The sequence below is a fragment of the Adiantum capillus-veneris genome, chromosome 4, assembly GCF_014529385.1.
Source record: "Adiantum capillus-veneris isolate H3 chromosome 4, ASM1452938v2, whole genome shotgun sequence".
In the NCBI taxonomy this organism is placed as follows: domain Eukaryota; kingdom Viridiplantae; phylum Streptophyta; class Polypodiopsida; order Polypodiales; family Pteridaceae; genus Adiantum; species Adiantum capillus-veneris.
Window position 1 is genome coordinate 139,342,304 of NC_140934.1, and position 20,769 is coordinate 139,363,072.

Below are 20,769 nucleotides of genomic sequence, written 5' to 3' on the forward strand. Positions count from 1 at the left end.
TTTGGATTTTAATCATGATGTAAATGATGATGTTCATGATGTTTATTTAAAAGAAATGCATCCTCTGTGTCATCTAACTTATTTCCGTCGTCATCATCATCATCATCAAGACGTGGCTACCGTTCCTTTGAAGCTGGCAATGATCGCCACGATGATGAAGCTGGCAGTAGACATGAATTATCCTGAAAGAGGGCCTGAACGCCTACCTTCTCCTCGAGTTTGAGAGAGAGAGAGAGAGAGAGAGAGAGAGAGAGAGAGAGAGAGAGAGAGAGAGAGAGAGAGAGAGAGAGAGAGAGAGAGTTGTGCTTGCTCGCTTGCAATGTTCGACAAAAGCGATAGGAACGAGCTCATTCACACCCGCATTGTAGCATTAGGGTTCGACCCCATCGCTAGACATGCCTGGTTTCGACAATGCACACTGCGCCCTCCTTGTTTCAACCACACCCTCCTTATTTCAACCACGCATCGCTTGCGGGAACCAATGGAGCCTTCTTTTCCTTCTCTGGATCCAATGTTTGCTTCACACAAACACTCACCAAATTGAGATGAAAAGAGAATTCCCCGGCCATGTACTCTCGATGCTCTACACTAACTGAACACCATTAGTAATCCTTGCTCGGCCTCGCTCGAGTTCATAGCTTTTGGGGGTGTTATTGACTATGATTATTGCATTCTAGAGATCTACCACTCCCAATCAAATACATGGGCAATTTGTGAGCCACATTTCTCAATGGCATCTCATCCCACTAGATGTCCTCAGCTATTCTTGGCTACAAGTTCTATGTGGATAATTATGATGGATATCTCACCAATTTTGATGCTGATTTGAAAGCATGGAGCAAAGGACAGATATTGAGTATAAGTGGTCTAGTTTCTTAGCTCATAGTGGTGGGGGATTCAAGGCTCTTTGCATTGTGCATATGCAGAGGTCAGAAACAGGAATGCTTGAAGTTGTTTAAGGTGGATGTGGTTACCATGGATTGGAAAGGGGGTTAGTGAAATGCTATACAAGTTGTTCTCCCTCTTTGAGGACAGAGTTCACCAAAAACGAGCAAGCTTAAAATGTGCAGAGTCGTGTATGTATCAGATCCCCTTCCCCCCAAGAAATGCTTGCCCCGCAAGAACACACTTTGCTAGCAGTCCTCAAAATAAACCCACGTTTAGTGTAATCCCACCTACCAAATTTGAAATTTACCTCTAAATCTTATATTTAAAGGTGAAAAAACCTACAAATCTTTGAAAAAATTATTGTAATTTGGTGTAAAAACCTTCAAATTTTGTTGTTTCACATATGTAGGTTTGCCAAGTTTTTGGGAAAAAGTTTTTTTCGAGCACTGTTTGCTAGCCTCTGAAAGGGTGCGGACTCTCATGAGCTAGAGCAAAGGACAAAGGGCAAGCTCTACGATCAGTAAGCTGGTCCTGACTCCTCACGAACACACACACACACACAGCGTCTCTCTCTCTCTCTCTCTCTCTCTCTCTCTCTCTCTCTCTCCCTCCCATAAGAGAGACACGATCCTAGAAGCTCTAAGGTGGGCGCTAGAGAGAGAGAGAGAGAGAGAGAGAGAGAGAGAGAGGCCGTACAGCTGGGCAAGATTGAGCTTCAGGCAACGCAGGATTAACGTAGCCAGGTTCTGGTGAGAATGAGTCTTGCAAGTACTTAGTGCAAGAAATGCTCAATCCAATGATGAGCTGACTTAGTGGAACTGCAAGGAATAGGGCGATTCCAATCAATGCTAAAAAAAAACCTAGGTTTAGTGTAATTCCACCTACAAATTTTGAACTTTACCTCTAAATTTTATGTTGGAAGGTGAGAAAACCTACAAAATTTTGTAAAAATTAATGTAATTCGGTGTAAAAACCTTCAAATTTTGTCAATTTACCTCTATTGTTTCACATCTGTAGGTTTGCCAAGTTTTTGGACAAAAGTTTATTTCGAGCACTGTTTCCAATGTGCAGTGATGTTGATGGGCCAGGTTGCAAAAGTGCAAAAGTGGGCCTGACTTGGAAAGCCTTCAAGAGATAGAATAAGAGTAAATTGATCGATTCTAGACCGAATACCATGGGAAGTTGCCAGCGCAAGCTTTGGCTCTGAAATTTGAATGTGCTCAGTGCTCACGATGAGAGAGAGAGAGAGAGAGAGAGAAGAAAGCACTGAGCAGTGCTCAGGAAAAATCAATTTCATGAACATACAAAATTTCCTTTGAGATTCAAAGAGAAAATTTTACAAAATAAGTGACATTTTTTGCAATTTACTCTATTCTCCTAAGTATTTTCTCCTTCGCCCCCTCCCTTCAATCGGCTAATTTGTTTTTCCAACCAGCTCAAGGCTAAACTGAGGCACACTTTTCCTGAACACAAGAATGAATGTGTGTGTGTGTGTGTGTGTGTGTGTGTGTGAGAGAGAGAGAGAGAGAGAGAGAGAGAGAGAGAGAGTCTTCAGTCGGCCATCACGGCACATTTATGGCCCCTTGTATGCAACTTTTTGTGGGGTGGCATGGATGGTTCTCTTTACACTGGACCGTAAATCCATCTGTGTTAAAATACAATGAACGCTTTTATCTGGAAAGCTTCAATACAATCTAAAATCCTAGTTCTATCATCTTCTATTGAGGAGAACCACTCTTCCTATGAAAATTTATTATAAAAATTATTTTCAGATATATTTGTGGGGATAATTAGGGGTATTTTGAGAATGTTGGAGAAATTATAGGGCTATTAGGAAAGTTTGGCTAAGAGAACAACAAAAAGAATTTGAATTTACCTATGCACACATCAAATAAGGGAACGAACTTGGAAATTCTTGAAGTAGCAAGTTTTGAGTCTTTGAGAGTTTTTGAAGTACCAAGTTTTGAGTCTGTGGGTGCTGACTTTTTACCTATGGACATATCAAATAATGGAACAAACTCAAAAATTTCTTAAGAGGCACTGCTTCCAAGCCTGTAATCAGAGGTGATCATTTTACTCTCCCAACTAACGATGTTGGATTCTTGAATTAGAAAACTAATAGATCTCCCGTTCAGACATTGTCTCACTTGGATGACAGGAAGTTGGAATTTAGGGTTTGCTCATGGTATGCAAACTAGCTCAAAGAGGGAGAAAGGTTCAAGAGGAAGACTAGCAAGCTTTGAGCCACAAAGCATAACTCTATGCTTGTGAATGTGAGTGATAATCGGAGATTGATGACATCTCACAATGAGCTTGAAAAGAAAAGGATCCCAACTGAAGTGATATGCTTTGTTTGTAGAGGAGTGATGTGAATGCTTCTTTCATTTCACAGAGTAATCTCTCTCTCTCGCTCTCTCACTCTCTCTCTCTAAGGTGGCTGCTTGCAGCCAAGTATGGATGCTCCTTTCTTCTCTCTCTCTCTCTGCTTATGGATTCCCCCCGTGCTTCTCTCGACATCACCTACCATGGCCCCGTTCTCCTTTGCCCTGGGGTCACTCATACACATTTTAGGCGGCCCTCCAAGTTGCGCTTTGTTTCCCTTGTACTACTCACGGCCCACTTTCTGTACACTCTGATGTCTTATAACCTGAGGAGTTTACCATTTAATACCCCCTATATAACGTGCATTCACGAAGTATTGAAAAAACCCCTGTTCTAACATGTCTAAATGAATAAAATCACCCCTTATTTTAGGACCTTTTCCAAAATTGAATATAAAAACCCCTTTTTTTTTGTTAAATTGCCTAAAATGTTTTCATTCCAAAACCCCTCCTATCGAACTAACGTTATACATTAACATGATTACATAGTGCACCCCCCGAACCCACTATAATAGCGGCCTTACTGTGCACAGTGCCTCCTCGTTTTTTATCAAGTCTAAGTTCAAAAAACCTTGGCTTGATCCCCTTTCACACGCTCGTGATTGCCGACTTCAGCTCGCCCCATTTCACACCTTTAATTGCCTTTCGACAACTCCACTTATGAAACTCCAGTGCTCTTGGTCTTCACTCTTCAAACTAAAACCCCATGCAAACTCCACATTAATTTTTAGTCAAAAAAATCCAAGAGGAGTGTCACATGGATGAGGCTAAATGAAGGAGGACTTGCAAAGGAGAGCATAGCCAACGTAGCCAGACCCCCTACTTTGCTCCTCACTGCAGGACATTCCTAAAGAAAGAATTTCTTATGTTGATAGTGAAAGTGGTCGCAAACAAATTTAACCATTCTGTAGAAATGACTGTCGGATGTTGAGACCTCTACAAAGAGAGCCAACGACCGCCACGACTATCAACAAGCTTGAACCGCAATTGCCCAACATAGCCTTTGATTGGAGATTTGCTAGATGTTCAACTAAGTCCATTGATAACTTCAAACTTTCCTAGTATATTGGTCCACCCCCTTTCTATATACAATAAAATACCATCAAGTTAGAAAGGGGAAAGGGGTACACACCCTGAAGACACACAAGCGCCTTTCTATAGCCCAAGATACACACAACACCCCAATGCACTAGGATTCACTTCAAAATCCGCACAGTCTCACCTCCACACACCCGTCTCGATGTACCAAAACACACACACACACACACTTCTTTGAAAGCTCAAGAACATTCCACACCTGCAAAACCTCTGTTCCACACCGCAAAGACACATCTACCTCTTTCTGTCTTTCAATTTGCAGACACGCGTCTCGCTTCGAGGTTGCACCCAACCACACGACACCGATAACACACACAACACAACATAAAAGAGAAAGCGTGAGCGGGGAACATACACAAAAAAGGGGGAAATGGTAAGCTTTGCTTCCATAAAACCTATTTAGGAGAGCACCATTGTACTATGGTAGGACACACTCCTCTTGTACTTCTCCTTCTCCATGGTCAAAAGGCTCTCCCAAAATGATGGTTTCTGAGAAAATCCCTTCGCCAAAAAGACCTGATTACAAAATTCCCCCTTCATTTTTTCAATGAAATATCTTCTATTGAGTCTTACACTTTCCAAAAAACAAAAGAAAGTTTTGTTTAATTTATCGTGAAGCTCACTGAGATCACTTTGACTTTTTTCCCACTTTACATCCACTTGTCGTTGCATTTTTAGCATACTAGATAGGTTGGTGACACCTCAATAATCCTTACCTCCCACTTGCATGCGAAGCACCTCAAGGAGCCCCTCTTGGTTGTCACGGCGCCGTGACAACCCCAAGGGAGTCCATTATCCTCATTAAAAGGGTTGGTCTCGTGTGAGCACCGCGTGGAAGCATACCTCGCAAGAGCCCCACATCATTAGCATCTCCAGGTGAACGTCGCCGAGAGGGCCACCAGTACTTCCACCAACAAGCCGAACCATCGTCCAATGTCGGCTGCACCGACAGCCATGGCCACGATCTCGTGGAGCTCCAAGAGTCCCCCTCAACTTGATACCCCATATTGGTCAAGATCCCAGGATTTGCCTAGATCACAATGCATGTGGGATAAAGGGAAGTGCCATGTGGTAGCATGGGAGCCAACCTCCTCCACAAACTCCCTCAAGCACATAAAATCTCAAAAAACTTGGCACAAAATTGGTTTTCTGCCCAGTTTGTTGAACTTCCATTTTCTCATTAGTGATCAAGCTTCCGAGTCGTCAAGCCACACTTCTAGACATGGTCCCCTGCTTCAATCGGCACAAATCTCGACACAATTTGATCTCCCTAGGCCCACCTTTTGAGGCAAAAAAAAACTTACAAAATTATCTAGCAACTTCCTCCCATTGTTTGGCACCAACTTCCGTCTGCAATATCTCGGCCCCCCTCAGAACTTCATTTGACGAGCTGTCAATTTCAATTAATCCCATACAGTGCACATGACCTTCTAGAACCTATTCAAGGACCAAAATGCGGGGAAGCTGGCCCATAATTGGCCCACGACAAACATTCAAATGGCCATAACATTCTCTCTAGAGCTCCGATTAACAACCAAGATAATTGACATGCTCCACACTTGAGCTCTTCAATCCCATCCAGTGACATCAGCTCTAGCCATCTGCTCCTTTTTGCCCTACCCATCAAGAATCTGCCATATTTTCTAACTTCAGGCTAGCATATCTTTCACTTCGTGGCTCTGTTTGAGGAGCGATCTAAACCTGCTTCCACAACATCTCGAACACTACATTCTGAAGCACTAGCACAACACTTCAAAAACTTGGACCTACTATCGCAATTGGCCTTCCTTGGAGCCTTTTTTGCCCAATAAACCACAATATGCATGCATTTCCGCTACCACCTATCTGCCCAGGTTCCTTGTACTAGCTTTAGCACTTGGATCCACACCAATGTGCACCCTTAGCACTACTTGGCACCACTTCTAGCTTCAACCAACTTTGCTTGCACCAACGTGGAATGATCCGCAAGCTACTTCCCTTTATTATAATCAGACCTGGGTATTTTCTCAGAAGCTTGAATGGTCACACAACCAACTAGCAAGTTGGAATGTTCTAGATGCTGGCAACAAATAAATTTTGGTTCTAAAATTATCAAACAATTTTGACTTTTTTTTTAGAGAGAGAGAGAGAGAGAGGAGAGAGGGAGATATACATAAAGGGGGAGGGATAAAGCGAGATACATATATATATATATATATATATATATATATATATATATATATACACACACATCACGCTCTCTCCCTCACACACACACACACACACACACTCACAATCTCTCTCTCTCTCTCTCTCTCTCTCTCTCTCTCTCTCTCTCTCTCTCTCTCTCTCTCTCTCTCTCTCTCGCTATCTAGATAGCGAGAGAGAGAGAGAGAGAGAGATTGTGAGTGTGTGTGGCTGACGTCAATCCTGCGTTTCCACACACACACACACACACACACAATCTCTCTCTCTCTCTCTTGCTATCTATATCTATATCTATATAGATAGATAGTCTCCCTCTCTCTCTCTCTCTCTTGCTATCTATATATAGATATAGATATAGATAGCAAGAGAGAGAGAGAGAGGGAGACTATCTATCTATCTATATATATATATATATATATATATATATAGCGAGAGAGAGAGAGAGAGAGAGAGAGAGAGAGAGAGAGATTGTGTGTGTGTGTGTGTGTCTGTGTGGAAACGCAGGATTGACGTCAGCTAGGTTTTTGTGAGAATGAGTCCTCCAAGTACTTAGTGCAAGAAATGCTCAATCCAATGATGAGATGACTTAGTGGAGCTGCAAGGAATAGGGCGTTTCCAATGCGCAGTGATGTTGATGGGCCAGGTTGCGCAGTGATTTCTTGCAAGCATTCAAGAGATAGAATAAGAGTAAATTGATCGATTCTAGGCCGAATACCATGGGAAGCTGCCAACGCAAGCTTTGGCTCTGAAATTTGAATGTGCTCAGTGCTCACGATGTGTGTGTGTGTGTGTGTGTGTGTGTGTGAGAGAGAGAGAGAGAGAGAGAGAGAGATAGATAGATAGATAGATTTTATTATCGTCCTCGGAGGTCAAATATGACCTATGGGACCAAAGTTACATGTGATGTAGTATGTGTATGGCTAATGAGTGACTCTCGATGCTCCAAAATTGTAGTGATGAGAGTCGCAATGGAGAGCCCACACTTTGGCTGGGAGAGGAAAGTGTGTAGGTCTAAGTTATGGCTGAAAATGTGAGAGAAGCAAGTTCGGAAGTGATCAAAAGCTGAGCACTCTAGTAGTGTGTGGTACTCAGACTCTCGAACTTGCAGTGAGCATAATGTGCACAATAGATTTGACTCTTCTCCATTGTCCCAACGCCCTATCTCGCATCGAAGGAAATGGGAGCTAAGCCGAATTGTTGCGATAGTGCGTATCGCGGACAAGGGAATAGGCTCAAGCATGTAAGTGTGAGTACGGTTTCCTCTCTCAGCGAAGAACATGGTTTTGTAGTTGGGGGCAATATAGGTGGTGTAATGTATGAAGCGTGACCCACCGGATTTCTCCCAAGCCGTAATACATTGGCGTTGTAGAAAAGCTTCATTCACTTGAGAGTCAATTGAAGCATCATGTAGCAAGTGTAATGCATCCCATCTCCCAAACCACTTCTTTATGTCTTGCATCCATCCCGTGCTCAAGATCTTGCTTTTTGTACTCCACAACCCTTTCCATGCCCATAACCTCAATTGGAAGAGATCCCGACTCAAGAAGTAGGAGCATATATGGTGTTTGTGTCTTAACTTGGAGAAAGTTTGTAAGAAAATGCTTTTGGACATTCTCAAACTCTTTCCAAGTAGACTTTGAAATGCTCCCGTCCCACACTTCAACTCCATAAAGAAGAACCGGTGTCACCAATGCATAAAAAAGATACTTCTTGAGAACCCAACACTTGATGTTTCCCGCATTACACATGTTCTCAAATGCATAATATGCTCTCTTTCCCACTTCCAAACGACGCATAGCACATTCATGCCACTTGTGATTGGACGGAACCTCAAGGCCAAGGTACTTAAAGCTCTCAACAACTTCAAGTGTCTCGTTGTTGTACACAATGCATGGCTTCTCCTTATGGTTGGTTTTCACAAGCATAACCTTTGTTTTGGATTCATTTACAATCAGCCCACTATGCAAGCAAAAGTTCTCAAGGACAACCATAAGCTTTTGTGCATCTTCTAAAGTGTGTGCTAGAAGCACTACATCATCCACATACAACAAAAGCATGATTACCGCATTGCAAATAGTGACCTCTTCAATGCCTTCTTCTTGCATAAAGTCAAGTACCATTTGTTCCAATTGATCGATGCATAGACCAAAGAGAGTTGGTGACAATGGACATCCTTGTTTAACCCCAATAGTGCTTACAAAAATTTCTGAAATTTCTCTTTCATGCGCAATTGACAAATCACTTTCTCATAGATTCGAGAAACCGCAAGCATAAACTCACTTGGCACTTGGAGTTCTTCCATCCTTCTCCACAAATTGTTACGTGGAATCATATCAAAGGCTTTCTTAAAGTCCACAAAACAACAATACAATCGCTTGCCTTTCAACCGACTTTCCTCCATGAGAACACGAAGAGTGACAAGATGATCAATGGTGCTATGGCATCGACGAAAACCCGCTTGTCCCTTTGCACGCTTGTCATTCTCTTCAGCCCAATCACTCAATTTCATCTCCATTATGCACCCAAACAACTTTGCCATAAGAGACCCAATCATTATAGTCCGGTAGTTGCTTACATTCTTTACATCCCCTCCTTTATGCAAAGGCTTAACCCAATTAGTACTCCAATCATAAGGCATACCATGTTGAAGTGCAAGGTTGAACATATCACACATCCACTCATGGGTAAAATCTCCCGTCCATTTGATCATCTCCGGCTTGATACCTTGAAGATCTCCCGCTTTGCGAGTGGCCAACTTTTCAAGCCCACCGCATACATCCTCAATAGTAAAAAAAGACGGCATACATGGGAGTGAACCATAAAATGGTATTTTTTCAATATTTGCTTGCTCATATAATTGCCTACAATGTGTGTACATATCCACTAGACTCAAGTTACCAAAATTCTCAACCCGCTTGCCTCTCAAGTTTCTCCAAAATCTTCCACATGCATATGCCTTTTCTTGGACTTGAAATTCTTGTTGCTTTACTTTCCATCTTCTTCTCTTCTTTTGAATCAATGCCTTGTATGTATGCAAATGACTTTGATAGTTGTCTTTGTCCAGTTGCATCAAGCTTTATCAAGGACTTTCGAGCATCTTGACATTCTTTATCAAACCACCTTTTGCGTGATCTATCTTTGTTGATACCATGGAGATGCTTTATGGAAAAGCATTCTTCCGCACAAGAAAAAATAGCTTTCTTGAAAGCTTCCCATTTAGTTTTCAATGGTGCATCACATTGAAGCTTTGTCATCCATAATTTTTGCTCAACCATTTCAATGTACATTGGTGCCCGTTTGAAATCCATACATAGTGATAACTTCTCTTTCCTTTGGCTGAGATTATCATGCTTAGTTGCTTCTCCACATGAAAGGTCAATACATAAGGTGCGATGGTCGGATTCCGGGGTCCATTGACCAAACATAAAACTCTTTATGCGATACATGATGGCTTCGGAGAGTAGCATATAGTCAATCACACTATCCCCATTATGTCTCCTACATGTAAATCCATTGGTTCCACTCCACAAAGATACACCATTGGCAATGAGCATACCCGTGTTATTACACATGTGTAAAAGTAACTTTCCATAGTGATCCGGCTCTTTCTCATCCATTGAAGTACGATCATACAAGTGAACTTCCTCCAACTCCCTTGAAATGTATGGCATATCAAATTGTTGAGTATCATGTTGCAATGTTTTTGTGCGAGCATTCATATCCCCAAATACAATAACATCACCTTCACCTTTGAAATAAGCAATGTCCTCTTCCAAATCAGAAAATGGTTGATCTCTATCCATGCAAGCATAAAAGGGAGCATCATGATGAGGAATGTAGCAACCGGCTACAAAAATGGGTGCTCTTTTTGGTGTCATAATTTTCAGCCATACATAACGTTTATACTTGTCATCTTTCACAATTGATACAAAATCTTCCAATCCTTTCTTAACCATACATGCTAACCCTCCTTGTCCTCTTCGTTGCTTGAGATTCTTTGACCACATCAATGAATGTACATTGTAATCCTCCAAGCCGTTAATCCTTTGTGTATCATGCTCCCAAGTTTCAACAAGAAGTACAACATCGGCTTTGCTTGTTAGTTCATCAATGCCAACCCCCGCATTCCATGGGTATCCATTACAATTCCAAAAGCATATTTTTAATTGTAACTCGGTCTCATAGGTCACGCATCCCTATTTGCTTGAGAGACTTGCCTCCTCCTTGGACACATTTTCTTCATGAGAGATCTCCTTGTTTTTATTATTCTTTTCCTCATATGCCTTGCGACGCATATTTTGTTGCTTAATAGTGCGATCTTCACATACAAAACATTTTGTATCCCTCAAATAGATCCAACTATTATCAAGGATCGCTTGGTCTCATCCGGCATGGTGCATACAATTGGCCGTTCTCCTGAGCGAGGAGCGCCTTGCTTCCCCACTCTATGTGCTCCATAGACCATGACTCCGGACATGCCAAAGTGGGTTTTGAAGAAATCTTCAATAACAATGGCAAGAGAAGGAGGTGTCTCTAACTTCTCTTCGGGAATTCCACAAATAACAATGTTCTTGGAACGTCGCTCCCGTTCCTTCAACTCCTCCACATCCACATTCTCAACATTCTTTGTTTGAACCATAGCTTGCATGAGTGAGGAATTAGAAACCACATTGCTACCACATACATCAGCCCAAGACTTGTTTGTGCATACATTTTTCATGTCGCATACATCCCGGCTCATAGTGTCAAATTTCTTCTCTTTCAATACATGGTCATGCTCTACTTTGCTCATCCGCTCCTTCAAAGCATTCAAGTCCACAAGAGAGCGTTTACATTCCTTGACTTCCTCTTCAAGTTGCATCAAACGTGTTGTTTGCATCTCAAGTATCCTCTTGAGATTCTCATTCTCAACCACAAGTACCCTTAGTGTGCCATTCTCCATTGCAAGTGCTCGTAAGTCTTCGCCTTGTTTGTTTACGGTCTCTTGCAATGATACCAAGTACGCCATGATCATGGTTTCCGATGTCGTTGGTTGGGTGGTTGTGTTGCTATCTCCACACTTAGGAGATTTTGGATCATTTTCCACAATGGTTGTGGACCTTGTTGAAGAAGAAGAACCCTTGCGAGTGCCGGAAGACATTGTATGTAAAATACGAGATGAGAATCAATTTTGTTGAACCTGTTCACTTCGGAAATTCTGCTACAGAAACGCCTTCCATAAGTTTGAAAATTTCTATCTTTACATCAATGCGTAGAGGACTTCGTGCTCTTCGATTGAGGCTATAGATCACCCAAATCGGAGTTCCGATGAAGAAGTTATGATCAAAAGAGTGGACTGCTGTCTACTAGGTCAAAAAACGGATGCGTTTTTTGAGTGAGAGAGAGAGAGAGAGAGAGAGACGAAGAAACCAGTGCTCAGGAACAATCAATTTCATAAACATACAAAATTTCCTTTGAGATTCAAAGAGAAAATTTGACAAAATAACTGACATTTTTTGCAATTTACTCTATATTTTCTCCTTCGCCCCCTCCCTTCAATCGCGGCTGATTTGATTTTCCAACCAGCTCAAGGCTAAACCGAGGCACATTTTTCTTCAACACAAAAAGGAATGTGATATATATATATATATATATATATAGATAGATAGAGAGAGAGAGAGAGAGAGAGAGAGAGAGAGACTCTTCACTCGGGCATCATGGCACATTTATGGCACCTTGTATGCAACTTTTTGTGGGGTGGCATGGATGGCTCTCTTTACACTGGACCATAAATTCATCTGTGTTAAAAAATGATGAACAGTTTTATCTGGAAAGATTCAATACAATCTGAAATCCTAGCTCTATCATCTTCTATTGAGGAGAACTAGTCTTGCTTGGTGGGCTTTGCTATATAACATCCATAGAATACAATAGCACCACACTCATGAAAAAAAACCAATGTATTTGTTGTGAATTTGCAAATGTGTTATGGGAACAATAATTGAGGAAAGAGAGCGAAATTGGTGTTTGGTTTTTTTTTTAAAATGAGAGGATCCAAAATTGTTTTAAATGTGAAACAATAGAGATTGATATGGAGTTTTTCAATAATGAATGAACAAGACTATTCGATACGAATTTTGCGAATGTTTTTTGTGCACAATAATGGAATAATTTCAAACCATGACCTAGCATATGGACGGTGAGCTCATTAGGAGAAATATGAACCCTCTAGGGGCCCTTTGGGATTAAGTGTAGTTAGAGGCCAGCCAATAGGAAGAGGGTGGTGGACACACTCTACAACTAGGAAGAGCTAGGTGTGTCATAGTTTGTCCCCTCTTTCCCTTGGTTTTCCTAGGTCAAAACAACCTTTTAGAGGAGAATACCATGCTCTTACAAGCCTTTAAAACCTAGAAAAGGAGGTGTGACAGTGAGGTGACAGTTGGAAAAGTGAAGTTGACATGATGGTACAATGTAATTTGAATTGGGGAGGGGGGAAAGGGGGGGGGGGGGGGGGGCTTCAATCTCAACCATTAGATCCTTTTTTCATCCAATGGATATCATCAAAAGGCGCCTTTCAACCTCCACCCTTCATCTTGAGTGAGATCTAGTGGCTAGGATGGGCTCCCCTCTCTTCAAAATGCACCTTTTCACCTCCTCCCTTGATCTTGATTGAGATCCAAAGGCCGAGATTGAGCCCCCACTTCAAATGGCGCCTTTCAACCTCCACCCTTGATCTTGTGCAAGATCCAATGGTCAAGATTGCACCCCACATCATATGGAGCCTTGCTCTTTTACCCATTAAACAAATTGCACCTTCCCCTCCAATTAACCAATGGTCCATCTTTCAAGGCCTATTAAATATGGGCCAAAGACCCCACTAGTCAGTTTCTTTTGAAAACTGACATATTCTAGCTCAAAACCACTAAGAGGTTTTTTGTGTCCCCTTAACCCCCTACCAATTAGAAACTTAAACCCAAACCTTACAAGGCCCCAAAGAAGTCCAATATTTTCCTAATGTGCTTTCAACTTGGCTGCGGTTCGTTTCTTGGCATCGTGACGCTTGGATTGTAACCTTGCAGGCCTTGAGAACTTCATATTGATACCTACTATGGGAGAAATGAGGACAAATATAGTATGGCATCAATTGTTTAGGTGAAAAGTTAAGATGCAAAAAGTGGATTTACGATTGCAATATACTACATGTGTTTACTACTCAAAGAGTTGTATGTATAATTAACGTATATAGATGTTGGTTGGCATTGATTGTAGAGTTATGAAAGCAGTATGCAAGTAAAGCAAACTGAAGGAAGCAAGCTACAAAATTCTAAAACAAGTGAATCGATAAAGCATCAATGAATTGCAATTTGAAATGAAGTGCTTCACTGACCTGAAATGTGGTACAGATGTTTTCGGATTGTCCAAGCTACACACCGATCGTTGGGTCAAGCTACAAAAGAGGAATGTGGATAGTTAAACATTTCATCCTACAATGAAGCGCCATAAATTGAAGATGCTAAGTATACAGTGCCCGGCATGGAGAAGTGCCATACAAAAGTATGGTGGAGAGTTGGCACTATGGTCTCTCCAAAAGTTATAAGAAATGGAAGCTGTACCCTTTCCGTAGCGTTTATGTGTTGCGCCAAGCAAACGCATAGTCATGGGGAGCTGGCTGGAGATAACAAACCTTGCAATGTAGTCCAACAAGAGTTACGCTTGTGCAATCCAAATATCCAGTGTTGTAAGTATATGTTCTCTCTACAGGACACAAAATACGCATTAGCATAAAATATAGGGCATGCAAGGAAAAACATGACAGAGTCATCGTTTGCCTCATTTGCAAGTTGGGATGGACCTTTCTTTCCACAGGCCAGACCCACCTACATATACCTTAACTTTTGAAATTGCGCCCCCTCCATGATGGACAATATGTCAAGTATGTGAAAGGTGAGGCTTGTTTTGACACAATTTGCTCCATTTAGGTTGGTTTTACGATCTTCACAGAACTTTGGATGCATGTCAATTTGATGTAATGATGAAGGATTTTGGGGACTTGTGGTTCAAAACTAGAGATTGCATTGAATTTCTCGAGATTGGGATAGACATGATGGGCATGAGTTAAGCTTGCATAAACATAAACAGATACAGACATGAGTCTGAATCTCTCTCTCTCTCTCTCTCTCTCTCTCTCTCTCTCTCTCTCTCTCTCTCTCTCTCTCTCTCTCTCTCTCTCTCTCTCTCTCTCTCTCTCTCTCTACTGAAACAGAAGCTATCACATTTCAATCGATGATAAGTTGCCATAATCGAGCAGTGAGTCAACAGTAAATAGATACGGGCATGAATATGTGTGTGTGTGTGTCTGTGTGTGTGTGTGTGATGGCAAAGGTCTGTTCTAGTGATATTGAAACAGAAGATATCAGATTTCAATCGATGATCATTTGGCATAATCTGGAATTGAGTCAATTGTAACAGACACCGGCAATCATCTCTCTCTCTCTCTCTCTCTCTCTCTCTCACACACACACACACACACACACACACACACACACACACACACACACACACACACACACACACACACACACACACACACATGGCATCGGTCTGTTTTAGTCCTATTGAAATAGAAGATATCAGATTTGAATCGATGATCAGTTGGCATAATCCTATGTCTCCTCTCTGTCTGGCAAAGGTCTGTTCTAGTGCTATTGAAACAGAAGATATCAAATTTCAATCGATGATCATTTGGCATAATCTGGAATCGAGTCAGCAGTAACAGACACGGGCATGTATCCACAGCTTATGTAGGATGGTTTTGTGACGAGACCCAGATACATGGACACCCACTTGTCTCATGGGATACGATGTGCTATTGGCCAGTTACGCACATCTTCTCATCAGCTGCAGATTGAGACTGGGAGATACATCGAAGTACTAGTAGAGGCCAGGACATGCCCCTTATGTGACATGGAGCTTGAGATAGAGTTGCATTATACATGCCGTTGCCCCATCTACTACGAGATTCGAGGCCGCTTCCATTGCTTGTTGAGAGAGGGTTTTGGACCACTCTCAAGAGTCATGACAATACGAGGATCAGAGATGCCTGGGTTTGTTCTTGCTTGAGCTGCGCAGACACAAAGATAGCCTGATGAGTGGCGAAGGCTAGCCAGTCTCAAAGATGGATCATGGACTTCTTCAGAGCAGACATGGGACAGCCGCAAGAGCCACTCCCATAGCAGAGCTCCCCTCGTCTCACACCAGAGGCACATTGATCGATGGAGCAACTGAACTGGGGAAATCCAGGCACCCACAACTGCGGAGGACTACACACCATCGACAGAGGCTACGTCAGAAGATTCAGAGCACTCTGGCCAGGCATGCACGACGCTCGATCAGACTACTTACCATGGAGGAGATTGATGAGATCCGCCAACGACCGATGCTAGATCTGCTATGATTCAACTATCCTAGCAAGCCGCCCATTTTTGCTTAGTTCACATCGACCAGTCTAGGATCCCATAGTATATATCTTCGTTTTGTACTATTGTTATTTTGTCACTCTGACTTTGTATCAGATCCACCACCTTGTAACTTTCTGGTCTCATAGGTCACTATGGTCTTTTGAAGACGTTAATATAACATTTCATTTCTCTCTCTCTCTCTCTCTCTCTCTCTCTCTCTCTCTCTCTCTCTCTCTCTCTCTCTCTCTCTCTCTCTCTCTCTCTCTCTCTCTCTCTCTCTCTCTCATGGCATCGGTCTGTTCTAGTCCTACTAAAACAGAAGATTTTAGATTTGAATCGATGTTCACTTGGCATAATCCTATCTCCTCTCTCTCTCTCTCTCTCTCTCTCCTGAAACAAAAGCTATCAAATTTCAATCGATGAAAAGTTGCCATAATCGGGAAGCGAGTCAACAATAATCAGATACGGGCATGAATCTCTCTCTGTGTGTGTGTGTGTGTGTGTGTGTGTCATGGAAAAGGTCTGTTCTAGTGTTATTGAAATAGAAGATATCAGATTTCAATCGATGATCATTTTCCATAATCTGGAATTGAGTCAACTGTAACAGACACCGGCAATCATCTCTCTCTCTCTCTCTCTCTCTCTCTCTCTCTCTCTCTCTCTCTCTCTCTCTCTCTCTCTCTCTCTCTCTCTCTCTCTCACACACACACACACACACACACACACACACACACACACACACACACACATGGCATCGGTCTGTTTTAGTCCTATTGAAATAGAAGATATCAGATTTGAATCGATGATCAGTTGGCATAATCCTATGTCTCCTCTCTGTCTGGCAAAGGTCTGTTCTAGTGCTATTGAAACAGTAGATATCAGATTTCAATCGATGATCATTTGGCATAATCTGAAATCGATTCAACAGTAACAGACACGAGCATGTATCCGCAGCTTATGTAGGATGGTTTTGTGATGAGACCCAGATACATGGACACCCACTTGTCTCATGGGATACGATGTGCTATTGGCCAGTTACGCACATCTTCTCACCAGCTGCGGATTGAGACTGGGAGATACATCGAAGTACCAGTAGAGGCCAGGACATGCCCCTTGTGTGACATGGAGCCCGAGACAGAGTTGCATTATACATGCCGTTGCCCCGTCTACTATGAGATACGAGGCCGCCTCCATTGCTTGTTCAGAGAGGGTTTTGGACCACTCTCAAGAGTCATGCCAATATGAGGATCAGAGATGCCTGGGTTTGTTCTTGCTTGAGCTGCGCAGACACAAAGATAGCCTGATGAGTGGCGAAGGCTAGCCAGTCTCAAAGACGGATCATGGACTTCTTCAGAGCAGACATGGGACAGCCGCAAGAGCCACTCCTATAGCAGAGCTCCCCTCGTCTCACACCAGAGGCACACTGATCGATGGAGCGACTGAACTGGGGAAATCCAGGCGCCCACGACTGCGGAGGACTACACACCATCGACAGAGGCTATGTCAGAAGATTCAGAGCACTCTGGCCAGGCATGCACGACGCTCGATCAGACTACTTACCATGGAGGAGATTGATGAGATCGGCCAACAACCGATGCTAGATCTCCTATGATTCAGCTATCTTAGCAAGCCGCCCATTTTTTCTTAGTTCACATCGACCAGTCTAGGATCCCATAGTACATATCTTTGTTTTGTACTGTTGTTATTTTGTCACTCTGACTTTGTATCAGATCCACCACCTTGTAACTTTCTGGCCTCATAGGTCACTATGGCCTTTTGAAGACGTTAATATAACATTTCATTTCTCTCTCTCTCTCTCTCTCTCTCTCTCTCTCTCTCTCTCTCTCTCTCTCTCTCTCTCTCTCTCTCTCTCTCTCTCTCTCGGCACAAGTCTGTTCTAGTGCTACTAAAACAGAAGATATCAGATATGGATCGATGATCGGCTTGGCATACACTCATACAGAGAGGCGACACACGCCTCTACCATAATCTCTCTCCCTGCCTCTCTGCTCACACACACACAATCCCAGAGCCGGCGCTACCATGGCATATAGCAAAAGACAAGAGGCAGATAAGATTGATGGCAAACTCGACAAAAACCACAAACCAACTATGTACTACATAAACCCAATCCACTACAATGATGGCGAACTCGATATTTGCGGGCTTCATAACATATGTTTCGTGCAGCTTGATCGTATTTTCACTTGATCCTCGACGGCTTCTCTTGCTTGGCCAAACTTCTGTCTACTTGGCGGCTCTATCCTTCTCGACTTGCAGCCCCCAGATAACCCTCCTTCTGCCGGGCCTCCCTTTTCAATTGGCACTCAGAAGATGAGCCCTCCAACGGCCCTGCACCATGCCCTGGTGGCCCTTCGGAACCTCATGCTCAAGGCCTCCATCCCATAGCCGTCGCTCACCTATTGCGGCCTCTTTTTTATCCCATTGGAATCCTTGCAATCCTCATACCCAATAGCGCACCCCTTCAACCTATTTCCCGTGGCTTTTAATTCCCTCCAGCGCTCGGCACCTCTTGGCTTAACTAAAAGATCTCGACATCTGTATTAAACCCATGATGAACTACGCGCTTTCACTGTCCTGCTTTGCAAGGATCTAGATTTAGCGTAGTCTTCACCTACTTTTTCTCATACGCGCACCACATCTCGGCTATTTTTGTACCCTTTTCGACTTCCCAACCTCATCCCTAGCCACACACAAAGCTCTCTCTCTCTCTCTCTCTCTCTCTCTCTCTCTCTCTCTCTCTCTCTCTCTCTCTCTCTCTCTCTCTCTCTCTCTCATGGCACAGGTTTGGTCTAGTGCTACTGAAACAGAAGATATTGCGAACCTGCTGGGAATTGCTGAATTGGTGAAAACTTGCGAGCCTGCTGCACTGCTTGTGCGGACCGATGGCTATCGAACGTGAAGTGCTGAATTGATGCGAACAGCGAGCTTGCTGAATTGCTGCGAACTGCTTCTAGCTACGAACCTGCAAACCGAACCTGCAAATTGGGCGAAGATGATAGCTGCGAACCTAGAAACCAGTCGAAGGTGATGGCTGTGAACTACCGGACTACGTGCAGCGTTTTCATTTTTATTATTACTTGAAGCTATTTCATAGCATGAAAAGCGTCCAATGAAGTAATTACACGTGGTGTCTTGTGCGTTCAAATAACTCCAAAAGTACCTTTGGCTCAGCAAGTAACCACTCTTCCTATGAAAATTTATTATAAAAATTATTTTCAAATATATTAGTGAGGATAACTAGGGGTATTTTGGGAATGCTGCAGAAATTATAGGGCTATTAGGAAATTTTGGCTAAGAGAACAACATAAAGAATTTGAATTAACCTATGCACATATCAAATAAGGAAACGAACTTGGGAATTCTTGAAGTAGCGAGTTTTAAGTCTCTGAGAGTTTTTGAAGTAGCAAGTTTTGAGTCCTTGGGTGCCAACTTTTTACCAATGGACATATTGAATAATGGAACAAACTCAAAAAAAATTTGAAGAGGCACTGCTTCCAAGCATGCAATCAGAGGTGATTGTTTTAGTCTCCCAACTTACAATGTTGGATTCTTGAATTAGAAAACTATTAGATCTCCCTTTAAGATATTGTCTCACTTGGATGACACAAAGTTGGAATTTAGGGTTTGTTCATGGTATGCAAACTGGCTCAAAGAGGGAGCAAGGTTGAAGAGGAAGACTAGGAAACTTTGAGCCACAAAGCATAACTCTATGATTGTGAATGTGAGTGATAATCTGAGATTGATGACATCTGACAGTGAGCTTGAAAAGAAAAGGATCCCAACTGAAGTGATATGCTTTGTTTGTTGAGGAGTGATGTGAATGCTTCTTTCGTTTCACGGAGTATCTCTCTCTCTCTCTCTCTCTCTCTCTCTCTCTCTCTCTCTCTCTCTCTAAGGTGTCCCCTTGCATCCAAGTATGGATGCTCCTTGCCACTCTCTTTTCTCTGCTTATGGATTCTCCCCATGCATCTCTCGACATCACCTACCGTGGCCCCGTTCTCCTTTGCCCTGGGGTCACTCATACACATTTCAAGTAGCCCTCCAAGCTGCGCTACGTTTCCCTTTAACTACTCACAGCCCACTTTCTATACTCTTTGATGTCCTGTAACCTCAGAGGTTCACCGTTCAGGAGCCCCGTATATAACGTGCATTCACGGAGTATTGAAAAAACCCCTGTTTTAACATGTCTAAATGAATATAATGACCCCTTAGTTTTGGATTTTTTTCAAAATTGAATATAAAAACCCCTTATTCTTTCTGTTAAATTGCCTAAAATGTTTTCATTTCAAAACCCCTCCTATTGAATTCACGTTATACATTAACATTATTACATAGTGCACCCCCCGAACCGACTACAATAGCGGCCTTACTGCGCAACACCCCCTCGTTTTTTTATCAAGACTAACTTCAAAAAATCATTTCTTGATTCCCTTTCACACGCTCGCGATCGCTGACTTCAACTTGCCCCATTTCACACCTTTAACTGCCTTTCTAAACTCCACTTATGAAACTCCAGTGCTCTTGGTCTTCACTCTTCGAACTAAGAATCCATGGATGAGGCTAAATGAAGGAGGACTTGCATAGGAGAGCATAGTCAACATAGCCAGACCCTCTACTTTGCTCCTCACTGCATGAAATTCCTAAACAAAGAATTTCTTATGTTGATAGTGAAAGTGGTTGCAAACAAATATAACCATTCTGTAGAAATGACTGTCGGATGTTGAGACCCTACAAAGAGAGCCAACAACCGCCAC

General features: G+C 42.6%; 1 pseudogene; it reads left to right on the plus strand.

The window, feature by feature from the left end:
- Nucleotides 1-411: 411 nt before the first annotated feature.
- LOC147460053 (uncharacterized) lies at nucleotides 412-2,003 on the plus strand (annotated as a pseudogene).
- The last annotated feature ends 18,766 nt before the right edge of the window (nucleotides 2,004-20,769 follow it).